This window comes from Sciurus vulgaris (genome assembly GCF_902686455.1).
Source record: "Sciurus vulgaris genome assembly, chromosome: 4".
NCBI classification, from domain to species: Eukaryota; Metazoa; Chordata; class Mammalia; order Rodentia; family Sciuridae; genus Sciurus; species Sciurus vulgaris.
In genome coordinates, this window is record NC_136464.1 from 186,969,827 (window position 1) to 186,994,897 (window position 25,071).

Below are 25,071 nucleotides of genomic sequence, written 5' to 3' on the forward strand. Positions count from 1 at the left end.
TCAGACGTGGCTCCTCTATTTGCACACACACACGCGTGCATACAACTGGCCCTGCTCCCTGCAAGCTCGGAGGCGTGCACACACGTGGCCCCTTCTCCGTGCCCACTCACATACATACACACACGTTTGCCCTCCATGCGCACACACAGGCGAGCTCACACTTGTCCCCTCGGTGCGCACACACACAGGTATGCATACATTTGGCCTTCTCCGTGCACACACACAGGCACGCACACACGTGGCCCCTCTCTGTGCGCACACGCAGGCGCGCGCGCACCGCGCGCTCTGGTTCCAGCCCGTCTCCACCGGCGCCCGGCGCACGCGCACTCGAGGACGCGCGCGCGTCCCCCCACCCCCAGAGCGGGCGACACGGGCGGGAGGAGCGGGAGCGGAGCGGCGGCGGGGAAGAGGAGGAGGAGAAGGAGAAGGAGGAGGAGGAGGAGGAGGGCACCGAAGGCGCGAAAAGGCGCGCAGGCGCGCTGAGCGGAGCGGGCCGCCGCGCCCACGTCACCGCGCCGCGCGCACGTCACGCCGGCCCGACGCTCGGCCCAGGGTGAGCCCGCGTCCCGGCGCCGCTGGCCCAGGGCACGGACCCGCCACGGCCGGACCTCCCGGCCGGCGCCGCGCCCGCGCCCAGCGCGCCCGCCCGGCGAGCCAGGTGCGGCGGGGCGGGCGTGGGGCGCGGCGGCACCCGGCCGGCTGCATCCCGCCGCCCGCCGCCCCGGCCCAGCCCGGCCCGCGCCCCTAGCCGGCCTGGCCTGCGCCGGGGCTCTGCAGGCCGGCGGTCGGCGGGCAGGGGTCCCGGGTCGCCCCCGCGTCCTCGCAGCGCGCGCGCGGGGCGGGCCGCGGGGCCTAGTGACAGGTTGAGGCGGGCGGGACCCCCGGAGCCCACCTGTCAGAGTAGCCGGCCGCGGCCCGGGGGTCTCCGTGGGACTGAGAGCCTGCGCGCTGCGCTGGGAGCCGGGCGGAGCCCCGCCGGGCCTCCCGCCCAGGTGGGGCCTCCTGCCCAGGTGGGGCCTTGTGCTCCGGAGGGTGGGAGTGACCCCTGACCGCAGGGCCCAGGCTCTGGGGTCCTGCGCTGGCCCCTCTGACTGCAGGTGCTGCGGGGTGTTCTGGGGTGCACTTGCATTTGGAGAGGTGGCCAGAAACCCACTGTGGGACGTACTTGGCCAGCTCCACTCTCAGGATTGGGCCGAGAAGGCCCTGCTGCCTGGAGGCCCGCGTGCTGGTGGGGGAAGGCATTGCCTTTGAGATGTGATGTGTGCGAAACTTCTTTTTTCATTCTTACTCATCATCTGTCTTTCCTTTTTTCTACCAGAAAAGTCAGTTCTCCTGTGGAGGTGCACAGCTTTAGTCTCGATTTCCTGGATCTGGTAACATGGCAAAAGATGTAAGTATGTCTGCTTCACGAGGCAGGCAGATGGGTGGTAGCAAGGCTCGTTCCTGGGGGCTTTCCCTTTATTTCAGGATGCAGCAGGTGGAGTGCCGTGTGTACGTTTTCAGACTTCTGAACCCAGGTGGCAGGATGGAGGTGAGAGATGGAGGGGTCCAGTGCTTCCTGCTCTTTGTCATTCCAGTGCCTGGCTGCACCTTGGTGGTGCTGGGTGATGCAGCGTCAAGTGTTTTCTGTGCCTCTGGACTGCTCTGAATCAACGGGCGAATCCACCACTGTGTTCAGGGAGGAAGAGGGTGTTGCAGGCTCTGTGACCTTATGCACAGGAGGACTGACCCGCACCCAGGGGCCTAGAGCTCAGGCTGTGTCTGCCTTGCATATTGTGGAGGACAGAAATTCAGCTTTGCTGGGTCAAACACTGACGCTGGTTTTGGCACTGTTTTCTCAGAGGGTGGTGTTTGGTGATAAATGAAATGTGGTGTACTATGCTAGTTAGCTTAGTTTCGTGTATGTCTTGAAACTTGACTATTCCGAGTAATATTTAAACTGGCGTGGAAAAGTAGACTTTTAGGCCTGGAAATTGTAGTCTGTGCTGTTGGTCTCATAGTTCTTCGTAATATCCGTTTAGTTACCTAAATGCCAGCTGCATCCTTGTGTCCTGGGAATGTGGTGTTCCAGAAGCATTAGCAAAAGAGGCTATTTAGTTTTCACTCTGCGGAGTTGGACATGTAGGCGTGTTGGACATGTATTCTGCATTTGACAGAATACAGTGGTGTGGTAAGAGCGTACCCACCGTGCTGAACCGGAGAGCCCTCCCATCAGCAGAGGCTCTGCCAGTCCCAGAGAAGCTGTGCACTGGGCCGGCCTGGGGAGGTCCATCACTGCTGGCCGGCCAGTGTGGCCGAGCGGAAGTCACGTCTGTGAGCGTTGTTAGGTGCTTTTGGTTGAGGGCCATGCCCTCTTCTCTTGTGTGCATGCCCTAAGGTGCGAGAGGCTGGGCGCGTGCTTAGAAAGCAGCTGGACGCCTAGGTCATCTGAAGTGGGGATGGGGTCCCGGTGCCCTGTGGGTGCTTCTCATTGTGTGGTCACCTTATTAAGCACACATCACTGATGTGGTCCGAGGCCCTCTTGATTCCACATTGTCTGCTTGGCACTGTGCACATACTGCGTACTGTGAGGCTCTGGTGGATGTGCTGACCTGTGGTCAGTCTCGGCCATCTGGAGAGGAGGATGGACCCCCTAAGCTGGTCGCCTGGCTAGTGAGGCAGATGGATACAGGGATGGGCCCAGCCCTAGCTGGCTCAGACCCTTCACTGTGCTGATGGCAGCTGGTGCTGTGGGGAGGTGAAGGGCCCTGTGGACTGTAGAGCAGCTGGACAGGGAGGCAGAGGGCCTTCCCTGTTCAGGCTAGAGGAAGTCCAGTCCCATTAGGTTGGGCTAGAGGTTATGGGCAGGCCAAGGGCTGGACCTGTCCTCTACCTGTTTCGTTAAAGTGGGGGCATGGCATTTGAGTTTCAGAGAGGACTTTGCACCTGGCCCTGGAGGGAATGTGGAGGAACCCTGGGGTTTTCTAAGCAGTGCCCTAGTGAGTGCCTGGGGACCCTTGGGGGACTCTGGGGCCCAGGGCAGGGGATAGAGGAGTGGACCACGAGGGCTGGCGGGAAGGTTGTGGAGAGGAGGAGGAGTGTGTGCCACAGTGCTGGCCCTGTGGGACCAGCAGGTCTGGGCAGGGCCCGGTGAGCTGCACGCTGGGGAGCAGGGCCACGCAGAGCCCAGTGCAGGAGCATCTGAGTAGTGGCTGATGATGGGCAGCGGGTGCTGGAGGATGGACTTGCAGAGCAGCCGCTGCAGAGGGAGAAGGGTGCTCTGGGAGGTTGTGGGGTGTGGGTAGGAGAGCGGAGTGCCCATTGACTGCTCCACCAGGCACTTAGGGGTGCTTTCCAGTGGTCCTGACGGGAGGCATGCACAGGGAGGGCAGGCCACCTGCTTCAGTTCTGGGATTCTCAGGGCCGGGCTGCAGGACCCTGTGTGACCCTCTCTCAGGTCTCCGCTAGTGCTCGCTGCCCGGGGCACTGTTCTGCCAGGAGACCCGTTCTGTACCTGTCACGTCTGGGAAGTGTGACCCTCTCTCAGGGTCTCTGCTAGTGCTCGCTGCCCAGGGCACTGTTCTGCCAGGAGACCCGTTCTGTACCTGTCACGTCTGGGAGGTGTGACCCTCTCTCAGGGTCTCTGCTAGTACTCGCTGCCCAGGGCACTGTTCTGCTAGGAGACCCGTTCTGTACCTGTCACGTCTGGGAGGTGTGACCCTCTCTCAGGGTCTCTGCTAGTACTCGCTGCCCAGGGCACTGTTCTGCCAGGGGACCTGTTCTGTACCTGTCACGTCTGGGAGGTGTGACCCTCTCTCAGGGTCTCTGCTAGTACTCGCTGCCCAGGGCACTGTTCTGCCAGGGGACCTGTTCTGTACCTGTCACGTCTGGGAGGTCTGTAAGTGGCAAGGTAGGGGATGCCACTTCTTACAGTGCCACAGGGAGGGGACCTTTGTTGAGTAGAGCCCACGGGCCCCTCTGAGCCCCATGCACTGTTGGTGGAGAGAAGTATGTGCGCCAGGCGCAGTGCTCACCACGAGTGCGCTGGCCAGCGACCAACTGCAAGTTAAAGGTCTTTAAACACTGCATCTGGGCATAGCTCAGTGGTAAAGCACTTGCCTGGCATGTGTGAGGCACTGGGTTTGATTCTGAACACCACATATAAACAAGTAAATTAATTAAATACAGGTCCATTGGCAACTAAAAAAAATACATCAAAAAACAAAATGCTACATCTGCTCTGGACATGTCGCCATTCCCTGGACAAGGCAGAGTGACTGCTGTCAACACAGCCACGGCAGGTGTTGGGCTGCTGAGCTGTCTGGAATGATCTGAAGTCTGCAGGATATGTGCGGTCAGGTGCAAGCACTGGGCACTTTATGGGAGCCCCTTGAGCTTTGGTGGGTCTCGGTGTCCAGTGGGATCCTGGAGCTAGCCATTCCTGTGGATACTGGAGGATGGCCACATGTCCTGGGAGCACGTGGAAGTCACTGGTCATCTGCCTTTGCAGAGAGCATGGCGTGTGAGTGGTGCCCAGGTCCAGTCCCTCGACCTTGATGGCTGGTCCGGCTACCCGTTGTGTCCTGGGGTCACTGGAGAGCACTCACTTGTGCTGTGGAGAGCGGGGACAGGGGAAGCACATCGTGGTCTCAGCTCTTGGGTGGTGTGGCCAGGAAACCTGGTCTAATGCCAGGAGCAGATGATGACCTTACCTAAGCATGTGGGCACCACTACCTTGCAGGTCTAGACAGAAGGGCCCGCGGGCAGTCACTCCTGCCATCCCTGCCGCCTCTCTGGAAGGAAGGACCCTTGTGGAGATGAGCAGGCTGCAGATGCAGCCCTGGGGCTGGTGTAGGGGAGTCTGATGGCCAGGCTGTTCTGCGGGGAAGGAAGGTGGAGAGACCCCAAGTGGCCTAGAAGCCAACAGCAGCTCTTGGAACCTGGTGCTTAGCTGGAGGGCACGCCGGGAGAGAGATGGCCATTTCTCATTTTTGTTTGTTTTGTGATGCTGGGGTTTGAGCCTGGGTTTGAGTGTATGGAGCGTGGTGTCCCTGAGCCCCCCCCGCCATGGGCTCCTTAAGCTGTCCTGTTGGTGGGGGGCATGTAGTCTGCAGTCCTGCCCGTTGACCAGGACCCTTGCAGGTGCTCTGGGCGAGAGTTCTCACGATCACCCTGCTATGTGGATACTCTTGCTCTCAGTATTTAAAGAGTCGATTCTTACTTTTCATCATAGAACAGTTAAATATTCTCACTGGAGTTTCTACTTGACTTGCCTTTGATGTAGTTCTGCTGTTTGTCCGAGGGACACGATGTCTTGAGTCTTGCTCAGCCAGGCCTCAGAGTGAGGGCGTAGGGTGCACAGGGTGGAGGTTTCGTCTTCTGTCTGGTGTGTTGGCTCTTAAGGAGTCTGATTCCTCATCTTCGAGCTGGGTCTGTGAATGCTTGCTGCTGAGCCTCTGCAGGTCCTGCCCGCTCAGGGTGCATTTGGATGCTGACCTGGGCTTCTGTCATGGGATTGGGCTGTCCTTGAGTGCAGCTGGTGATTCTGAGACCTAAGTGGAGAGTGGCCTGCTTCCCTGCAGCCTGTTACCTGAGCTCTGGTCTTGGTCACAGCGAGTGGGAATGAAGCCATCTGCGCCCCTGTGGCCCTGGAACTTGCCCTGGAATCCAGGGCTCCCATTAGGTCCTAGCTCCTGAGCCTGAGAAAGCAAGACTGGGTGCTCCGAGATGTGGGCAGGAAGGTAACCAGATGCCCAGGCTGCCCTGCACCTGGCCTGCCCTCAGTGTGTCTGCAGGGAGTCCCTCTCCCAGGCCTGTCCTTGCAGGGGATGTCTCGCATTCCCAGGCCTGTTCTGGGGCAGCAGGCAGCTCTCCGTGGAGACCAGGCGCTGTTCTTCCTGAGCCACGGTTGGCAGGTTACTGTGGGCTGTGCTGCCCGTTGCTGGAGGCTGTTTGGTCCATTTAGTGGAGTTCAACAGGAGTTCTAATCAGGCAGATTTCTTCTCATTATGAGAGAGTTTGGGAGATCTAGGAGAGCAGAGGAGAGAGGGAAGTCCTCAGGTTCTACCTGGTGGTCCCTGGGGCTGATTTCCAACCTGGCCCACCTCTTCTCCTATGGCTGGAGTCCCACACCTGTCCCACCTCTCCTCCTGTGGCTGGAGTCCCACACCTGTCCCACCTTTCCTCCTGTGGCTGGAGTCCCACACCTGGCCCAACTCTCCTCCTGTGGCTGGAGTCCCACACCTGTCCCACTTCTCCTCCTGTGGCTGGAGTCCCACACCTGTCCCACCTCTCCTCCTGTGGCTGGAGTCCCACACCTGTCCCACCTCTCCTCCTGTGGCTGGGCTCCACACCTGGCCCACCTCTCCTCCTGTGACTGGGCTCCACACCTGGCCCACCTCTCCTCCTGTGGCTGGGCTCCACACCTGGCCCCCCTCTCCTCCTGTGGCTGGGCTCCACACCTGTCCCACTTCTCCTCCTGTGGCTGGAGTCCCACACCTGTCCCACCTCTCCTCCTGTGGCTGGAGTCCCACACCTGTCCCACCTCTCCTCCTGTGGCTGGAGTCCCACACCTGGCCCCCCTCTCCTCCTGTGGCTGGGCTCCACACCTGTCCCACCACTCCTCCTGTGGCTGGGCTCCACACCTGGCCTCTCTCTCCTCCTGTGGCTGGAGTCCCACACCTGGCCCCCCTCCCCTCCTGTGGCTGGAGTCCCACACCTGTCCCACCTCTCCTCCTGTGGCTGGGCTCCACACCTGTCCCACCTCTCCTCCTGTGGCTGGAGTCCCACACCTTTCCCACCTCTCCTCCTGTGGCTGGAGTCCCACACCTGTGCCACCTCTCCTCCTGTGGCTGGGCTCCACACCTGTCCCACCTCTCCTCCTGTGGCTGGAGTCCCATACCTGTCCCACCTCTCCTCCTGTGGCTGGAGTCCCACACCTTTCCCACCTCTCCTCCTGTGGCTGGAGTCCCACACCTGTCCCACTTCTCCTCCTGTGGCTGGGCTCCACACCTGGCCCCCCTCTCCTCCTGTGACTGGGCTCCACACCTGGCCCCCCTCTCCTCCTGTGACTGGGCTCCACACCTGGCCCCCCTCTCCTCCTGTGGCTGAGCTCCACACCTGGCCCACCTCTCCTCCTGTGGCTGGGCTCCACACCTGTCCCACTTCTCCTCCTGTGGCTGGAGTCCCACACCTGTCCCACCTCTCCTCCTGTGGCTGGAGTCCCACACCTGTCCCCCCTCTCCTCCTGTGGCTGGAGTCCCACACCTTTCCCACCTCTCCTCCTGTGGCTGGGCTCCACACCTGGCCCCCTTCTCCTCCTGTGACTGGGCTCCACACCTGGCCCCCCTCTCTTCCTGTGACTGGGCTCCACACCTGTCCCACCTCTCCTCCTGTGACTGGGCTCCACACCTGATCCCCCTCTCCTCCTGTGGCTGGGCTCCACACCTGTCCCACCTCTCCTCCTGTGGCTGGAGTCCCACACCTGGCCCCCCTCTCCTCCTGTGGCTGGAGTCCCACACCTGGCCCCCCTCTCCTCCTGTGGCTGGAGTTCCACACCTGGCCCCCCTCTCCTCCTGTGGCTGGGCTCCACACCTGGCCCCCCTCTCCTCCTGTGGCTGGAGTCCCACACCTGTCCCACCTCTCCTCCTGTGGCTGGAGTCCCACACCTGGCCCTCCTCTCCTCCTGTGGCTGGAGTCCCACACCTGGCCCCCCTCTCCTCCTGTGGCTGGAGTCCCACACCTGTCCCACCTCTCCTCCTGTGACTGGGCTCCACACCTGACCCCCCTCTCCTCCTGTGGCTGGGCTCCACACCTGTCCCACCTCTCCTCCTGTGGCTGGGCTCCACACCTGGCCCCCCTCTCCTCCTGTGGCTGGAGTCCCACACCTGTCCCACCTCTCCTCCTGTGGCTGGAGTCCCACACCTGTCCCACCTCTCCTCCTGTGGCTGGAGTCCCACACCTGGCCCACCTCTCCTCCTGTCGCTGGAGTCCCACACCTTTCACCTTTCTCCTGACCTGTTTTCTGCAGCTGTCTGTTATGCTGGGATTGTAGGTGGTCAGTTACTGGAGTAGCGAGTTAACGTGGGAAATAACAGGAGAGCCTGGATCCTTGGTTCCTTTTAGACCAGCAAATACCGTGGTCCTACGGCAGCAGGTGAAGTCCCTTCTCAGAACTGGGTCCTCTTGAGCTGCCTGCATGATCTAGTCCCACGATACCCAGTCTGATTTCCGCAGGACGAATAGGGAGAAAAAGACATTTAAAGCTTCCTGGACTGTCTGCAAGTGTCTGCAGCTTTCAATGACAAAAACAGCTGGCATCAGCAGGTATTGGGAGTGACCAGCGAGTCCTGGACAGTGCTGCTGTTCAGTGGCCCGGATAGCCCTGGCCTTCTGTGGACATCCAGTGACTTCCAGTGAGTCACATCCATGGAGACCCTTAGCACAGATCCCTGGAGGTGTGAACACGTGTGTGAATGCGTGTGTGCATGTGCACATGCTGTGCCTTTGAGATGTGGCTTCTTCCAGAAGGTTTGTGCCAGGTTAGCCTTGAGTGTCATGGCAGGAAAGTGCCCTGCTCCAGCACACCTCAAGGCCCACAGGGTTCTGCAGTTTGGTGGGTCAGAGTTTGAACTGCTTGTTTTAGTTTGTGTTTTTTACACCTGGCGGTATTTTCCTTTGAAAACATTGTATTTCTTTGTAAATTGGTGAATGTGTCCTGTTCTCATTTGTCTTTATCTGTTTTGTGTTGATTTGCATGGACTCAATTTTTTCTAAGCCTGAGTGGAACATAGCTTGATTTTTTTCTTTTTTGATACCAAGGATTGACCCTGGGGACGTGGCTTAACCCCTGAGCCACGTCCCCAGCCCTTTATATTTTTTATTTTGAGACAGGGTCTTACTGAGTTGCTTAGGGCCTTGCTAGGTTGCTAAGACTGCCTTTGAACTTCCGGTCCTCCTGCCTCAGCCTCCCGAGGCGTTGGGATTTCAGGCTGCACTGCTGCACCTGGCCGTGTACCTTGAATTTCAGCATTAAATACAGATGATTTTTAGATAGTGCCAGGGCGTGTTCTTGGTGTGGCCGTCAGCATTTATTTGATCATCCTTACTTGGTGTGATCCTGAAGCCCTGGAGGCCCAGTCCCCAGGGGCAGTCAGTGTGTCCGTGGGCTCTTGGCGCAAGGTCCAGCTCCAGCCTCTTGGCTGCTGTGATCTGCTTCTGCTGTCTGGAGATTGGAGGCCTGTGGATGGGTCTCATCTCGGGGCGCTGCTTTCTTCTGCCTTTCGGAAAAGGCAAGGTGTGTCCTTCCTTCCCTGCTGGGGCTGGCACCGGGGCCTGGAGGCTTGCTCAGCACTGCTCTGCCCACCATAGCCAGCCCTGGGATTTGCACTGAGACATCTTCTGCCTCCTCTGTTGGTCAGCACTCACCTTATTTTGCAGGAAAAAGGAGATGTCTTCATGGCTGAGTCTTCCTATCTGGGTCTGCTGTGCTTTGGGTCATTCTGGCTGTTTCTTCTTGGCGATTGTTGCTTTAGAGCTTCTTTTGAAAACCTGCTGTTTTGCCATGCTCACCTGTGAAGTAACGTTTGGCAAAGGACAAGGGACCTTTGTGTCCTCTGTCTCATGGTCTGACTTCTAGCCTCGACTCCATCCATGTCAGCGCCTTGGGCTTTGGACCTCGGCAGCAGAGGCCTGCAGTTAAATGCAGGGTGGCTTTGGTTTAGGAAACTGGTGGGCAGCACCCACCCCTGGGGGTCCAGCTCCGCTGGTGGTGGTGCAGATACGAGGCCCTGGCCTGTTGGAGAGCGACCTGGGGACCAGTGGCCCCATCTGCCCTGGCAGTCCTCATTCCCTGGGACCCCACGGCTCAGCAGGACTACATTCACCCCAGGGATCTGGCCCAGAGACACCAGGGCGTTGGGGGCAGGGAGAAGCTGGCCGCGGCCCTGTGCTACTTTGGCTCTGCAGGCAGGGTTTCCTTGTGCCTTGGTGGAACTGAGTGCATGTGGCGTCTGGAAGAAGAGGTGTGAGAGCAGAGGCCGCTGTGCTTCCCAGGAGGGCTGCCAGCCCCTCTGGGCCAGAGCTGGGTGGGCTCGCGGAGAAGGAGGTCAGGAGCCAGGTGGGCGAGGTGGCCAGGGTCTCCCTGTGCTGGAGAAGCTGTCCCGACTGCTTGACTTTGATTCCTCCGTCTTGGGAAAGATGGCCTCGGTTGGCCTCCCCAAACCTCTGCACCTCGGTGCAGAGGGACCCCTGCCTGTCCCCATCCAGGCCAGTGCCCGTGCTCCTCTGGCCTCCCTGCAGCACTGCCTGGTTCTCTTGCCGTCTGACTCCGGGAATGGCACCTTGTGAGTTCACCCTGCCCGTCAACTTCCTGGGGCTTCTGGTGGGCCCTACCCAGTCTTCCTTTCCTGGGCTCTCTGACCCTCTGGACACATCTGCCACAGTCTGCCCACAGTCTTACCCCGCATCAGGAAAGGAAACAGCTTTGTTACGTTGTCTGCGTAACAAAACGGAGGTCTTGTTGAAATCCCCCAGTGCACAAAGGTGTTGGGAAGGAAGGGGGCCTGAGGCCAAGGTCTGGGATGGCTCTCCTGTCCGCCTGCTGCCGTTCTGGGGTGTCCCGGGTGTGCCCATGTGACTCACACACCCTTTCCCTGCTGTTGTTTTATTTGGCCCTTTGGAGGCGGGCATCCCAGTGGCACATGCACACACACCTGGCCGGCTCCTTCCCAGCACCCGCCCTCCCCGCCGCTATTCTGATTGGCGCATTGTCTGCACAGGTCTCTGGTCTCTGTGGACATGGCGTGGTCTGGCAGAAGTCCTTCCCTGCCCTCCTCCCCCACTTCCTCTTCTCTGTGGTCTCCCTGCATTCCCGGGACCTGTCTTCTCGTTCTTTAGCAGCTGTAGGAGGGAGCGCTGGACCTTGGCCATCTCTGGCTGTTCTCCTCAGCAGTTTGCCTTAGGCCTTCCTGGCAGCAGTTTTAAAAGCTCCTGAGGAACACTTCAGTTACACCTACAAGTAGGGAGGCTGTGCCTGGAGGCCTGTGTCCCTGCTGCCTGCCTTGGGACGGTCTCTCCGGTCCCTCTGTATTTGGGCTTGCTCCTCAGAGACAGCTTCTTCAGCATGGCCAAGGCAGGCAGTCTTGGGACCCGGGGCCTCTCAGGCCAAGTTCGCAGTGGTCATGGGCTTCACTGCAGGGGCCGTGGGTGCTTGGCTGCAGGGACCATGGACGCTTTGCTGCAGGGGCCGTGGGTGCTTGGCTGCAGGAACTATGGACTTTGCTGCAGGACCATGGGCTTTGCTGCAGTGGCCATGGGCGCTTGGCTGCAGGGGCTGTGGGCGCTTGGCTGCAGGGGCCGTGGGCGCTTGGCTGCAGGAACTGTGGACTTTGCTGCAGGGACCGTGGGCTTTGCTGCAGTGGCCATGGGCGCTTGGCTGCAGGGACTGTGGGCTTTGCCTGCAGTGGCCATGGGCGCTTGGCTGCAGGGACCGTGGGCTTTGCTGCAGTGGCCATGGGCGCTTGGCTGCAGTGGCTGTGGGCGCTTGGCTGCAGGGGCTGTGGGCGCTTGGCTGCAGGAACTGTGGACTTTGCTGCAGGGACCGTGGGCTTTGCTGCAGTGGCCATGGGTGCTTGGCTGCAGTGGCCATGGGCGCTTGGCTGCAGGGGCTGTGGGCACTTGGCTGCAGGGACTGTGGGCTTTGCCTTCAGGGGCCATGGGCACTTGGCTGCAGGGACTGTGGGCTTTGCCTGCAGGGGCCGTGGGCACTTGGCTGCAGGGACTGTGGGCTTTGCCTGCAGTGGCCGTGGGCGTTTGGGTGCAGGGGCCGTGGGCTTTGCCTGCTGGGGCCGTGGGCGCTTGGCTGCAGGGACTGTAGGCACTTGGCTGCAGGGACTGTAGGCACTTGGTTGCAGGGACCGTGGGTACTTGGCTGCAGGGACTGTGGGCTTTGCTGCAGCGACTGTGGGCTTTGCCTGCAGTGGCCATGGGCGCTTGGCTGCAGGGACTATGGGCACTTGGCTGCAGGGACCGTGGGTGCTTGGCTGCAGGGACTGTGGGCTTTGCTGCAGCAACTGTGGGCTTTGCCTGCAGTGGCCGTGGGCGCTTGGCTGCAGGGACTATGGGCACTTGGCTGCAGGGACCGTGGGTGCTTGGCTGCAGGGACTGTGGGCTTTGCTGCAGCGACTGTGGGCTTTGCCTGCAGTGGCCATGGGCACTTGGCTGCAGGGACTGTGGGCACTTGGCTGCAGAAACTGTGGGCTTTGCCTGCAGTGGCCATGGGCGCTTGGCTGCAGGGACTGTGGGCACTTGGCTGCAGGGACCGTGGGTGCTTGGCTGCAGGGACTGTGGGCTTTGCCTGCAGGGGCCGTGGGCACTTGGCTGCAGGGACTGTGGGCTTTGCCTGCAGGGGCCGTGGGCACTTGGCTGCAGAGACTGTGGGCTTTGCCTGCAGTGGCCGTGGGTGCTTGGCTTCGGGGACTGTGGGCTTTGCCTGCAGTGGCCATGGGCGCTTGGCTACAGGGGCCGTGGGCTTTGCCTGCTGGGGCCGTGGGCGCTTGGCTGCAGGGACTGTGGGCACTTGGCTGCAGGGACTGTGGGCTTTGCTGCAGCGACTGTGGGCTTTGCCTGCAGTGGCCATGGGCGCTTGGCTGCAGGGACTGTGGGCACTTGGCTGCAGAAACTGTGGGCTTTGCCTGCAGTGGCCGTGGGCACTTGGCTGCAGGGGCCGTGGGCGCTTGGCTGCAGGGGCCCATCTCCTGATGCTTTCTTGCCATTCTTACCTTGAGCCCTCACCAGGCAAAGTGATGTAGGGACGAGGGTGTGGGGAGGTCCTGAGGCTCACCTTAGGAACAGACTTCCTGCTTATGGGCTAGCAGGGAGATGGCCTCTGCCACCGCCCCCAGGAGGGGCTGTCCACCTTCCAGTGTTCCCCTTTGTTTAAGCAGATCCCGAGGAAGATCCGGTGGCTGGGGCTGGCTGCTGGAGACGAGCTCTTGGAAGTGGGACTTTGGGCCCGTGATCGAGGGCTGGAGAGGCTGGGCTCCGGGCTCCGGGCTCAGGGCGTTGGCTGGTCGAGGCCACGGCTGTCGCCTGTCCTGGCGTGGCACTCCTGGTCTGCTGCCAGGGCTGCCTCCTGTGTGTCTCTTAGGCCTCTGTCTTTTTTCCTCTCATTGGTATAGGGCTGAACCCAGGGCTCCACCAGTGAGTGGCAGCCCCAGCCTTTCTGGGTTTACCTGGAGGCTATCTACCAGGTGCCCTGGCTGGCCTTGCTGTGTGTCCTTTCCTGGCCCTCCCCACAGTTGGCGTGCTGCCCCACTGTGTGGGCAGCCTCTGCTGGCTCTTGTCCCCTTGGCTTGTTGGACCGCTGTTCCCTCAGCCTCACTGTTCTCTCAGCACCGCTAGCTATGTCCTGTGTGCAGTTAGTGCCCTTTCCCGTTCCGGAGCCTTCTTTTGGATCTTTGCTGTGTTCTGAGGCCTGAGTCTGAGCTCTTGACCATGTCAGCATGTCCTGGTGCTTCTGGCCCATCCCTTGGGGCTCCAGTTCTGACCTGGGCTGTGACTGTGGTTGCCCGCTGGACGTGTTGGGTCAGGAGCTATGATGGGGGCTCAAGGCTCTGGCACACCTCCTTCAGCTGGGCCGGTCGTCCTGAGGCTGTGGACTCTGGGCCTTGTCTTGGGAGAGGGCCCTTTCTTGGAGGTTTCTAGGTGTCTCCCAGGTGTGGCCTGGGGCCTTCTCTCTGGTACCTCATCCCTGGCTGGTGCGGTCTTTCCAGGTCAGCAAGGCCTGGGCGTGGAAGGGACCCACTGCCGTCCCTCCTGGACTCCCTTGTCACGTGGGTGTTGGCGCAGAGTTGATCTATATGCATTGTGTCTTGTGGCTATTTCTGGCTGCTGACTTAGTCTGGAAGTCCCTGTTGGACGCTGCACACCTGGCGTTGCTGGTTCTGTTTCCATTTGTTTGTTATCTGCTCAGCACATGCCTGTGGATGCATCTTAAGTCTTCTCCAGGTGTGACTGTTTCCTTGGGAGGCCAGCATGGCCAGCTGCCTTGCCACAGTCCTGCTGAGTTCCATGTTGGTGGCAGCTGTGTTTATGTGTGACCAAGAAGAGCAGGCTGGCCTAGTGTCTAGCTAAATGACCCGCGACAGTGTGTGGCACAGCACAGTTTGTGGGCTTGGAGTCTGGACTACAGGGAGGGTGCTGGCTGCAGGATCCCTCAACCTCCTAGGCTGCCCTGTGCAAGCAGATGCCTCACTGGGAATTTCTACTTCTATAACCTTGAACCTAGGATGGGGCGGTCTTGCCAATTCCTGAGATGCCCTCAAGCCATCTTTCCTATTGTCTTTGGGTAAAGTATTTAGCATCTCTTTAGTGGCAGTAATGTTCTTAACAACCATGTTTTCCTTAACCCCGGTTTTACTCAGTTTTTTGGCCAAACTGAGTTTTTCAAATCTTTCTGCTTTGCTTTTTGCTTCTGATTATTACAGTAAATTTGACTAAAAGCCACCAGCAATATCCATGCCACCACGGAATTCTGTGCTACCTTGATATTTCCTTCACTAGATTGATTATTACATCACTTTTAAATCCAACCTCATAGAAAGTTTCAGGACGTGGACAAAATGCAGACAACATCTTAGGCAGAACTTAACTCAAATTGGCCTGTAGTCCAATTTCCAGCAAAGTTCTCCTTTTCCTATGAAACCCCATGAGCCCAGTCTTTACTGTCCACAGTCCTATTAGCCTTCTGTTCTCTGAGCTCCCACCGATTCGCTCTTAAGCTCCACTGACAACAACCTAAAGCTTCTCCAGCTTACATCACTAAACTTCAAAATAACTCCCACAAATTCCACAGAGCTCCAAAAGCTTCTGAGCCACGTGGCCCGTCAGTCACAGCCACGACCCCACTTCTCGGTGCCGATTTCTGTCTCAGCGCTTCTGAGCCACGTGGCCCATCGGTCACAGCCACGACCCCACTTCTCGGTGCCGATTTCTGTCTCAGCGCTTCTGAGCCACGTGGCCCGTCAGTCACAGCCACGACCCCACTTCTCAGTGCCGATTTCTGTCTCAGCTTTTCTGCTGCTGTGGTCAGAAACCCAATAAGAAGCATCAGAGGAGGAAAAGGCAGTGCTCTTGCTCTGGGGCTCAGAGTCTCAGTCCACTGGTGGCGTTTGATTCTCAAGGCCTGACGTGGAGCGAGCGTCATGGCAGGCGTGTGGCGGAGAAGCCAGCTGGGAGACGGGCTGGGACGCAGAGCGCGCCTCTTACTAGGGCACCCGGGACCCGCTCCTCCAGCCCCCCCCCACCCCGCGCAGGCCAAGGCGCTGGAGACCGTCGCGTCCCCCGAACCCTCCCGCGTGTCTCCCACGAGTCTCTGGGGCGCCTCACATCTGCACCCTCCGCCCTGACCTCGGAGCCCCCTGGCTCCGTGTGTCTTCCTGGGGCTGTTGCATTTCCAGGGCTGCTGTGGGCTCTGCTGACACCTGCCTGGCTGTCAAAGTGGCTGTGTTTCTGGTCCTGAGGTTGGTGGTGGCCTTGTGTTGTGGTGCTGCCTCTGATGGGCAGTAGTGGCGGTCAGGCTGAGCATGTCCACTTGGAGTGCCGTGCCGACAGGGCTGAGTCCCTCACAGCTGGTCAGTGACTGCTGGCGGTTGGCCAACCGGTTGTCTCACACCATCGCGTGGCCCCGAGGCTTTGGTGTCCTGGTGCTTCCGAAGCCTCCCGCCTCCTGTCATGCTTGCCCCTCACGGTCCGCCACTCCTGACCACCAGTGCCAAGCCTCAGTTGACCATCTGGGGAGTAGCATAGTTGTGTCAGGGTCGCCCATTCCTGGCCTGGCTGTGGGCCTGGGGGCTGGGCCGCTGGACTGCAGGCCCTTGCTCCAGAGTCCCCCAGGAAGTAAGCTGGACATTGCTGCAGCAGGCGTGCTGTTGTGCTGCCCTGGACCTCCACCCGGCTGGGCCATCTCCCTGACTCTCCCTCACTTCCCCAGCAGAGCTGGTGCCTCGGTCTCCATGGCCCCTGCATCCTGGCCAGGGAAGTTCCCAGGACTGCCTGGGTGGGCTGGGCAGGCACTGAGGGGGTGGTGGCAGCTTGTCCTGTTCCTCCACTGTCTTGTCCATGTCTCTCCTGCTTAGGGCTTCGCCCTCGGGCCTCAGGACACGGCCTGCAGCATGGTGCTGGTCCTGGCCTCGGAGTGGCTCTCTGGGCAGTGTGTGAACCCGCCTGCTGAGCCTTGATGGGTCTAAGCGGAGATGGTGATGGGCACCATCCTGGACTGTCCCTGGTGGCCACTGTTTGTCCCGCATGACCGCTGCTGCTCTCAGCACCTTTTCCCCAGCAGGATGGGAGGGATGGCGGCTTCCTGGGCAACAAGGGTGCCTCTGGTGGTTCGTGTGGTGCTGCCCTGGGCTGCCTCTGCCCAGGGAGTGGCAGGCGCCGTGGGCCCTGCAGCTCTGCTGGCTCCAGGGTGGGTGCTGGCGGAGGCACCGGCCGTGTGTCCCGGAGCCGGTGCTGGCTGCAGTTGGGTTTGCAGCCTCTGCTGAGCGTCAACAGAACGCCTGTCGGGTGTCCCGGGGCACCTCCGCACCGTGGCAGGTTCCACCCCGATGTGTGCGGTGGTTTGTCACGTGGCCCTCGCCTGGATGGCCCAGGTGCCTGTGGGCGCCCACGCTCCCAGGGCCGGGAGCTGTGGACAGGGCGGACCCAGCAGGCTGTGGGCGCTCCTGCAGAGGCTCCCGAGCACTGCCGTGCCCAGCTCCGCTGACCCACCAGCCCTCAGAGCTGCTGTGACCGACTGCCTGCCTCAACCCTGCAGGGTCTGCCTTCTGGGAACTGCGCCCAGTTCCCGCAGGCGGGTTGTGCCCATGTGACGCTGGAGGCGTCGTGGTGACTCTAGTCGGGTTGTGCTGCTCTACCTGGTCTTCCCACCTTGCTGGGTCTGCCTTCCGTGGGGGGAGCCACTGTTGGTAGGGAGGGTCCATCGTATTTTATTTTTGTGCTGGGGATTGAAACCAGGGGTGCTTGACCACTGAGCCACATCCTCAGCCTTTTTTATTTAGAGACAGGTTTTACTGAGTTGCTTAGGGCCTTACCAAGTTGCTGAGGCTGGCCTTGAACTTGGAATCCTCCTGCCTCAGCCTCCCTAGTCACTGAGATGACAGGTGTGGCCACTGTGCCTGGCTGTGAGGGTCCTTTTTAAAGGTGGAGAAGCTGGGTGAGGTTTTTAACTGGGGCAGGAGCTGTCCTGGTGCTGTGGGTCAGACATCAGAGCTGGGTGGAACTGCAGGTGGGATTCTTCTCAGGGAAGGCCAGATGATGTCCTGCTTCTAACAGGCTGCCGCTGGCCTCACCACTGCCCAGCAGCGTGACCCCTTTGAGGGCCTCTGGAGTTGCCACCAGTGAGGCCGGCGGCTCGGCCCTGTGGGGCAGATGGGATGTGACCTTCCTCACGTACAGCTCAGGATTCCTTCCGAGGTGCTGAGTGACCCTGAGCCACTGCATCGGTCACCTGCTGGGAAATCGATGCTGAAGATGACACACTCACTGACCCCCAGTTGCTGGGTTGGGACTTGGGAGGTGTGACGAGATGCTCCCGCCCCAGGTTGCGGTGCTGTGCAGATCTGCAGCGCAGGGACTGGAGGTGCTGCTGAGGACCCACTGGCTGTGGGCAGGGCCTGCATTCCACCAGGGTCTGCTCAGGTGTTGAGTGTCGAGGCCGCTGGCCTCCGCAGTGACATGTTGCTGCCCTCAGACAGTGTTGGGCAGCAGGCCCAGGCAGTTTGGTTGCCTCATTTCCTCCATAGAGAGGAGGGCTGGCGTGGCCCTGTGACTGTGACGGCTTTGAAAGCTTTCTGAGCTTTCAGGTCCTGGTGGGGCCGACGGTGGTGGGTGCACAGTGGGCCAGGGAGTCCCTGCATGGGGTCCTCCTGGGCCCGGCTTCCTGTCTTCCAGGGCTCGTGCACCTGCCTAGAAACGGGCTGGCACAAAGCCAGGAGTGTTTACCATGGGCTGTGGGGCCAGCTGACCAGGCAGCACAGCCACGGCTGTGCCTTGGACGAGGGCAGTTTCCCGATGTCTGCAGGTGATGTTGCTGTGACTCTGGGTGTGCAGCGGACAGGAAGTGGGTGGAAGCAGGGCTGCTGCTGAGCACCCCACAGCAGGAGTCCCCAGGAGTCTCCCCGGCCATCTGTGCTGCCATGGGAAAGCCACGCAGGTTGATCTGGTGGGTGTGTGCAGGCCAGGGCTGAAGGAAGGGGCGGCGTAGGGCCTGGGAGCGTCAGGTGTGCGGACACCTGGGTGGTGGGCCGCAAGCAGGCAGGCTGAGGCCGCCGACCAGCCCTGTGTTTCAGCGTCCTTTTGGAGGAACACGTGTGAGGAACACGGGAGGAGGAATTTATCTCAAGGCTTTTGGGGAGCGAAGTGAGTCCGTCGCCCAGTAGTGGGCGACATCTTGCCCGGGTGGCGAGACTCGTTGGCTGCACCTTTCTCGCTCCGGCGCTCGGGCAGGTCGAGCTCACGCAGAGGGCCTGGCCCCTGTGCTCCCTCTCAGGCCCCAGCCAGGGCAGGGCCGTCTGCCCCGCCAGCGAGCTTTCCGGAGTTGCTGCGGGGCCTTGCAGGCCACCCCGGGTCACGCGGCATCTCCCTGGCAGCGTTGGGTGGCCTCTGGGGCGGGTGGCACTGGGCTGTGCTCTATCATGGCTGGGGCCAAGCAGAGCCGAGGGGCATCTGGGAGCCTGGCCCTGCCCGCTGCAGGCCTCCCTGGGCAGGAGGCAGTCTGCCCTCGTGCCTGCAGCCTGTGTGGGCCGAGCGTCACGGAGGGCCCTGGGCCGCCAGGGCTCCTATGGGTGGGGCACAGTGGAGCGTCTCTCCATGTCCCTAGGCCCGGTGGTTCCGTGCCCGCGTCCGTGGCGGTGCCTCCCGGCCGCTGTGCACAGTTCACTGAGGCAGATCTGGTGGCGGCAGGCAGCGTGCTTCTGGCTGACCTGGGCACCTCACCCTGGGTCCCCTCTGCTGTGGAGTGCCGTCAGAGGGAGCCTCCTGTGAAGTTGGGGGCCGGGGCGGGCCAGGCCACGGAGCCCAGTGGCATGTCCACTTCATCAGGCCGAGTGCCCACGTGGCCCGGAGCAGCAGTGGGCCACGCCCAGGGGTGCCGAGGAGAGCCGGCACTGCTGGAACTGGGCCTTGGGCCTCACCCAGGCCGGGCTGGACTCCAGGTGTGGCCCTCCTGGCCATGTCACGGCAACCTACTCGCTTGACCCGTGGACCTGTCCTCACCTGCTCCTCGCCTGGGTGGCCCACCTGGCCTTGCTCACCTGGCCTTGGCGCTGTTATGCCCAGTGGGCCCCACTGTGCGAACTGAGGCTCTGACCTGTGTCGCCCTGCAGTCTGTGGGCCTCTGTGGGCCTTGGGTTGGCCTCCCTGCCTGGCCTCATCTCTGGGTTCCACATACTGGCTCTCACCTACCTGACCTGGCCTTTGGGCCCTGACCCTTACCTTATCTCCTGGGCCTTCCTCTGCTTTTTCTGTGATTTTCCAGACAAGACCTCCCTCCCTGCCTCTGTTGACCTCTTGGTCTTGCCTGCTTGACAGACCCTCCTGAGCGCGCCATGATGGTTCTAGCCTGCTGGTCTTGCCCTGGGCCCTACGCACGGGGCGTTCCTTCTGCTGTTCTCCCCACTCGGCCCCACTGCCTTCCCTGCTCAGCCTTCACTCTAGCCTCCCCCTTGGCCATGCTTACTGGGCCTCAGCATGGGCCTCACCGTCTGCCTCCTTATACCCTGGTGTCCACCCAGCTCCATCTGTGTGCCCCACCCTGGCCTCCTCCCTGACCTCTCTTGTGCCTCCCCCACTTGTGGCCTCTACCAGCTACAGGGGTCCTTGTCCTCTGGGGCAGCCCTGCCCTCCTGCTATCTGTGGGAAAGTGGAGCGCTGGGTCCAGGAAGTGGTCCAGGGCCCTCAAGGCTTTCAGCCCTGGCCCTGGCCAATGTCCCTCTCCCCGTGTGGCCCTGACCCCCATCTGTGGCTGTTTTTTCTGTGCAGAGGAGCCTGGACCTGCTGGTGTGTGCTTGGCACTCAGTGGGCCTGGGGACGCAGGGCTGCCTCCTGTCCCATGGCCTCCGCTTAGGCGGGCTCCTGGAGGATGAGGGTGAGACCCTCCTGCTGCATCCACCGTGGACCGGGCCTTCCACTTGAGGCTTTGCAGAGCCCCCCTGCCACCACCCGTCCTGGAGTCCTTGGGACCGTGTGGCTGCCTGTCGCGTGGGTCCTGAGGTGGGCCCCCTGGGCCTGGCTGGAGGCCCTGGTGTCCCGGTGGCCTCTGTGTGCTGTGGAGGTGGCCTTTGAGCAGGAGGGGTTGTTGGTGGTGGCCTTGTGGCTGTGGACGCTGCATTCACTGCTGTCGTTACTCTCTGCAGGCCGGTCTAATTGAAGCCAACGGAGAACTAAAGGTCTTTATAGACCAGAACCTTAGTCCTGGGAAAGGTAAGGAGCCTGTTTTGGAAACGTAAGTCTGGTGGTGAGGGTGCAGTTGGGGTGCCGTTGGCCCCGCGGGACGCCCTGCTCCAGGAACCCCAGGGCAGGGCATGACGCTCCGTCTCCCCTGTGCCGGCTCTGCCTCCTGGGTCACGGGTTCCGAAGCTCAGGGGACGTGGGAAAGGGACTGCACCACGTGTGCCCTCGGCTGCAGCACCCGTCCTTGGGGACGCTCCCTTAGGTGCCGTCCTCTGGCCACTCGGAGGGAGGCCTCCCTGGTGGTGCTGGAGGACAGGCTGTGGACATGGTGTGGTCCTGGGCAGGGGGGCTCCGTCTCAGCAGGTCACCAGCGTCCTCAGCTCAGGTGTTCTTGGGCACACCTGGCTGCTTCGCTGTTGATGGTTAGGCCCCGTCTGCTCATGGTCTGGGGTGGAGACCAGTGCCCTGGCCCTCAGAGCCTCTGCTGGGTCTGCCTCCAGCGCTGTGTGCTGTGGGCAGCTCTGTCTGCACCAGGCCAGCAGCCCAGCAGCCCAGCAGGCTGTTGCTGAGTGATCCCTGGTCTCCCCTGGGTGCTGCACAGGGTACCCCAAGGTCTTGACCTCAGTGCTGTGGGAGCGGGCTGCCCCACAGATCTGGTGAGACCTGGCCTTGCCGCTGGTTTCTCAGGGATGGAGGGCGAGGCTCAGGCCCTGGGTGGGTGGGGCTCTTCCTCTGGGTGCTGGAGAGGAAGGGGGCTTCCAGGTCAGACCCTCAGCAGGAGCGTCTCGAGGGATCTCGGCCCACCACGTCAGCTGAGGAGCGAAAGCGGCAGGGAGAGCACACCCTTGTTCCGGGGGCCCTGCCCTGCATGCTGTTCACCGCTGCACATGGATGCGAGGATGGCCTGCAGGGTCACAGCTCGGCTGGGTTTCTGGACAGGGAGCACCTTTGCCTGTGGGCTGTGCGCTGCCTCACTCGGGCCTTCCAGCTGGGCGTGTCCCTGTGCCTGGCCTCGGTTCTGCTCCCGTGGGAGGCTCTGGCTGGTCAGCCGGCTTCCTGGCTGCCTCTGCCCCAGGCTGGAGCTGCTCGCTGTGGGCAGGCCGCGTGGGACCCTGACATTCTCTGTGCACAGTGACCGCTCCCTGAGCCCACACCTGTGCCTTCCCACGCAGGGGAGCACTGCCGTCAGCTTCTGGCCTTTGCTCTAGGGACTCTCCCCAGCAGAGGGCCCTGTCTGCCGGTCAGGTGTGCCCCTTCTTTCCCGCAGATGTTCTCCTGGTGGTAGGAACTTGGGTTGCAGAGACCGCGCTTCATGGGAACGATGGACAGAGAGGGTCCATGAGACTCGGGGTGTTTGGAAGCTGGGGCTGTCCTGTGTCTCTGGGCTGTGTGCAAGGCAGGTGGTGTGCTTCTCCTGGGGTGCCAGTGTCTCTGCTGATCTGCCTGCTGGCTGCACTCACGTCTGACCCTTTAGACCTCTTGAGCCGCTCTCAGACCTTCACGGGGTGGCAAGTCCCATGGGTGGTGCCAGGTCTCAGCATTGGAACGTCCTCCTTTTTGGTGGTGAGGGACTGGGATCTGGCCTCCTGTGTGCTGGGCACTGTTCCCCACGGAGCTGCATTCCAGCCCGACAGTCTTTGAACCTCATCCTGTGCTTCCTGAGCAGCACCCAGCAGACGCTGGTCACAGCCAGCAGACTGAGCCCTCCTAAGCTGACACCCCTAGGTGGTGAGCAAAGACCTGGCCCTCCTGTGCCGAGGCCTTGGGTGGGGAGCAGAGCCAGTTCTTGAATGCCTGGAGGTGATGAGCGGACCCGGGCCTTGAGTGGCCGGAATGATTCCTGCTGGGGCTGCTTCCCGAGTCAGATCGGGAGAAGGAACCAGAACTGCCCAGGAGAGAAGGGGCTCACAGGACAGAGCGGAGGAAGACCAGCCCCCGGAATGGTGGGTGGGGCAGCAGCTGGCCTGCAGACACCCGTCCTCCACCCTGTGCCTGTGGCCAGGTCAGAGCCTTTGAGGCCCTGAGGCACTGTGGCCGGACGCACGCCATCTGCCAGGGGATTGGCAGGACAGGTGGTGCCCTGGGCGGCTGTCAGCCGCGCCGCTGGCTGAGATTGCTGGTGCTCACCTGTGCCTGGGACAAGGCAGGGTTGGTTCCGGCCTCACCTGCCTGAGCACCGAGGCCTGCCACGTTGCTTTCCCTGACCCTGATCCACCTCCCGGCCTCCTGGCACACAAGGCACTGAGGACCACGTGTGTCTCCGCCTCTCCTGCTGCAGAGACACTAGACCACCAGGGCTCTGGGAAGGGCGGCCGTGGGAGGTGTGAGCATGAGGACGGGGTGGTTGGGGCTGGCCAGCTGAAGCAGCGGGCGCGGGTGCTGAAGGCCCGAGGGTGGACCAGGCCCACAGAGAGGGCATTCTCGAACGAGTCAGCAGAGGGCAGAGCCTCCCCTGCCAGAAAGCTTACGCGCTCAGCTGAGGCCCTGGGGAAGCTGCGGCTGCGCGTCTCCCTCTGAGACTCCGTTCCTTGCCGGACACACCCAGCTCTTGGCCTGCAGAGGCCAGGAAGAAGAACCCCTCCTGGAGGTGGTGACAGTGGACTGCAGGCGGCTGGCCTGCTGGTCATGGCTGTGCTCCTGAGGCTTCACCCAGAGCCAAGAGCTGGGTGGGTGTTGGCGGCACCCTGTCCACATCCCAGCCACTGCTCTGGGCGGGGCCTCGCTGTGGGCTGAGGGATCTGGAGGGGTGGTCACTCCTCCTCCATACCCGTGTGCAGAGGGGCCAGGCTCTGGGCTTCTGTTTTTCTGCAGTGCCTTGACTCGGCCCAGGTGGCTGTGCCCATCAGCTGCCCTGCATGCCTTGCTGTGGGCGCAATGCTGCCTGTCCCTGGGCCTCTGTCCCCAGGGAGACAGAGCAGCAGTGTGCTCGTCCCTCCCTGTGTCCTTGGCTCTGACTGCCCCGATGGTCCTCGTGAATAGTGCCTGCTCATGGGCACAGTGAAACCCTACCGGGGCACACACCAGGTGGGGTGCACGGAAAGTAGAGCCAGGGAACAGCCCCCAGCACACGACTGGAAGGCACTGCTGGGCCTTCCCAACTGGGCCTAGAGGCTGTGCCTTGTCACCCGCTTCCTGTAGACCTCGGTCTCTCTGGTGGAAACGATTCCTGCTGGATTTTGGTGGACTGTTTTTTTTTTTTTTTTTTTTTTCAAGGAGAATTTAGATGTTTGCAGAGATGGGCAGCACTTGTACACAGGGATGATTCTGTGAGGTGGGGCAGAAATCCTCCAGGGTATAGCTCTACTCAGTTCCATGCTAATGAGGGGGATAAGCCCCAGGTCTGTCTAGGCCCTGCTTGCTCTAGGGTTTGGCTAACACCAGGGCTCTGCTCACTATAGGACACTGCGCACACTAGGGCACTGCTCACTCTAGGACACTGCTCACTCTAGGACACTGCTCACTCTAGGCCTATGCTCACTCTAGGCCTCTGCTCACTCTAGGCCTCGGCTCACTCTAGGCCTCGGCTCACTCTAGGCCTCTGCTCACTCAAGGGCTCTGCTCACTCTAGGGCTCTGCTCACTCTAGGGCTCTGCTCACTCTAGGCCTCGGCTCACTCTAGGCCTCGGCTCACTCTAGGCCTCTGCTCACTCTAGGCCTCTGCTCACTCTAGGCCTCTGCTCACTCTAGGGCTCTGCTCACTCAAGGGCTCTGCTCACTCTAGGCCTCGGCTCACTCTAGGCCTCGGCTCACTCTAGGCCTCTGCTCACTCTAGGCCTCTGCTCACTCTAGGCCTCTGCTCACTCTAGGGCTCTGCTCACTCAAGGGCTCTCCTCACTCTAGGGCACTGCTCACTCTAGGGCACTGCTCACTCTAGGGCACTGCTCACTCTAGGACACTACTCACTCTAGGCCTCTGCTCACTCTAGGCCTCTGCTCATTCTAGGGCACTGCTCACTCTAGGCCTCTGCTCGCTCTAGGACACTGCTCACTCTAGGACACTGCTCACTCTAGGGCACTGCTCACTCTAGGACACTGCTCACTCTAGGGCACTGCTCACTCTAGGACACTGCTCACTCTAGGACACTGCTCACTCTAGGGCACTGCTCACTCTAGGCCTCTGCTCACTCTAGGCCTCTGCTCACTCTAGGACACTGCTCACTCTAGGACACTGCTCACTCTAGGACACTGCTCACTCTAGGACACTGCTCACTCTAGGGCACTGCTCACTCTAGGGCACTGCTCACTCTAGGACACTGCTCACTCTAGGGCACTGCTCACTCTAGGGCTCTGCTCACTCTAGGACACTGCTCACTCTAGGACACTGCTCACTCTAGGCCTCTGCTCACTCTAGGCCTCTGCTCACTCTAGGACACTGCTCACTCTAGGACACTGCTCACTCTAGGACACTGCTCACTCTAGGACACTGCTCACTCTAGGGCTCTGCTCACTCTAGGCCTCTGCTCACTCTAGGACACTGCTCACTCTAGGACACTGCTCACTCTAGGACACTGCTCACTCTAGGGCACTGCTCACTCTAGGGCTCTGCTCACTCTAGGACACTGCTCACTCTAGGACACTGCTCACTCTAGGCCTCTGCTCACTCTAGGCCTCTGCTCACTCTAGGACACTGCTCACTCTAGGA

General features: G+C 61.1%; 1 long non-coding RNA gene across 1 annotated transcript; it reads left to right on the forward strand.

Moving 5' to 3' along the window:
* Positions 1–502: 502 nt before the first annotated feature.
* Positions 503–20,900, forward strand: LOC306659925. Its single transcript, XR_013763486.1, has 3 exons — positions 503–658; positions 1,319–1,390; positions 20,394–20,900. It is a non-coding gene; the product is annotated as an uncharacterized lncRNA (long non-coding RNA).
* The last annotated feature ends 4,171 nt before the right edge of the window (positions 20,901–25,071 follow it).